This window comes from Sinocyclocheilus anshuiensis, unplaced genomic scaffold, assembly GCF_001515605.1.
Source record: "Sinocyclocheilus anshuiensis isolate Anshui unplaced genomic scaffold, SAMN03320099.WGS_v1.1 scaffold971, whole genome shotgun sequence".
Taxonomy (NCBI): Eukaryota; Metazoa; Chordata; class Actinopteri; order Cypriniformes; family Cyprinidae; genus Sinocyclocheilus; species Sinocyclocheilus anshuiensis.
In genome coordinates, this window is record NW_015546059.1 from 533,385 (window position 1) to 535,461 (window position 2,077).

The following is a 2,077-nucleotide window of genomic DNA, read 5'->3' on the forward strand; positions in this document are numbered from 1 at the left end:
CCTATGTGCCTTAGACATGTGGAGGAAACCTTGGTTCTTGTCTCAGGGCCCGGTGCTGGGAGCTCTTTGTCGCCCCGTAACGCTAGCGACGGACGCGTCCATCACCGGTTGGGAGCGGTCATGAGTGACTGCCCTGCCCGCGGTCTGTGAAGTGGTCGCCATCTCACGTGGCACATCAACTGCCTGGAGATGCTGGCCGTGTTTCGAGCCCTCAAACACTTTCTTCCAGACCTAAGAGATCGCCATGTGTTGGTGCGCACCGACAACACAGCGGTGGTCTTTTATATCAACCACCAGGGAGGTCTACGTTCGCGCCCCTTATACAAGCTGGCGCATCAGATCCTTGTGTGGTCCCAGGGCAAACTCCTCTCGCTGAGTTGGGACCTCGCTGTGGTGTTAGAAGCTCTCTGTAGGCCTCCCTTTGAGCCTATCGAGGAGATATCAGATCGTCTTCTTACGTTAAAGACTGTGTTTCTCTTGGCTATATCTTCTCTAAAGAGAGTTGGGGATCTGCAGGCCCTTTCTGTGGCCCCTTCCTATCTCGACTTTGTGCCCGGTCTGGCCATAGCTTTTTTGTACCCTCGTGTGGGGTATGTCCCTAATGTCCCCTCCTCTACACCACGGCCTGTCGTACTGCAGGCTTTTTATTCTCCTCCCTTCAGGGAGCCCGATCAGCAGAGGCTTAATTGTATGTGTCCAGTGAGAGCACTGGATGCATACATCCACAGAGCTGCCCTGTGGAGAAAAGCGGACCAACTGCTTGTGTGCTATGGTCCCCCTAAGAGAGGTCATCCTGCCTCCAAGCAGATTGCCATAGCTGTGCTCTTCCACACTAGGCAGGGATTTGCAAGTCTGGCGGCGTGGACATCTCGTTCCCGTAGCGATTTCCGACGCAGCTCGAGTTCCCAAAGGGGAACGTCCCAGGTTACATATGTAACCATGATTCCTAGAGGGAACGAGACGCTGCATCGCAAGGCCATACTTCCGGCATCCATACTAGAGCTTGCTTCACTCCTAGAAGCTAACGCCGGCGGCACCTCACGTGCTTTTAAAGCTTCCTGGTCAAGACGTCACCCGCCTCTGACGTCTCGCCCATCGATTGGACTGATTACACATATGATTCAGAGCTTGGTATCGCTGAAGTCGTTCCCCTAGCATTTTCCGATGCAGCATCTCGTTCCCTCGGGGAACCATGGTTACATACGTAACCTGGGACGTTTTCTGACCCCCCAATACAGTAAAACTGCCAGCCTAAGGCACACCTGTGCAATAATCATGCTGTCTAATCAGCATCTTGATATGCCACACCTCTGAGGTGGATGGATTATCTCGGCAAAGGAGAAGTGCTCAATAAAATAGATTTAGACAGATTTGTGAACAATATTTGAGAGAAATAGGCCTTTTGTGTTCATTGAAAAAGTCTTAGATCTTTGAGTTCAGCTCATGAAAAATGGGGGCAAAAACAAAAGTGTATCGTTTATAATTTTGTTCAGTGTATGTTTGCACATACAAGGAATTTGTTATAGTGTCACAAGCTTCCAGTACACGGAGACAACAACAACACATAGATAATAAAAATAAGATGTGAATAAAACCATGTCTGCATTTGTGATCGGAGAAATGACAAACAACAAGCCCTACTCTACACTGCCCAAAAAAACTCGCTTTAAATATAAAAAACAAAAACTCTTTAAATATAAAAAACGTACTTACAGTCTCTGAGTCAGAACAGCCGGCACTGTAGTCTACTCTACCAGGATCAGGAAACAGTCCTCTATAAAATGTGCTGCACACATCTGAATATTTGGGTTGAACTGTACTGGAACAGTGTTGTAAATACAACTTAACCACTGATCTCTAGTCGTGTCCTCTTTTGGAAGGCCAAACAAAGTAGTTTCACTTTCACAAAACACACAGCGCCACACACTGCGGGCTAGAGTGAGCTTGGGAACGGGGCGGCCGGCAGATTCGACGAAGGAGCGTCCGGCGGGCTTGCGGCAACCACATGTGATGACCCAGGGCTGGATTCCGCTTCGTCCACGGTGAAAGCCGATCCGGCAATCCACAGTGCGCAGTT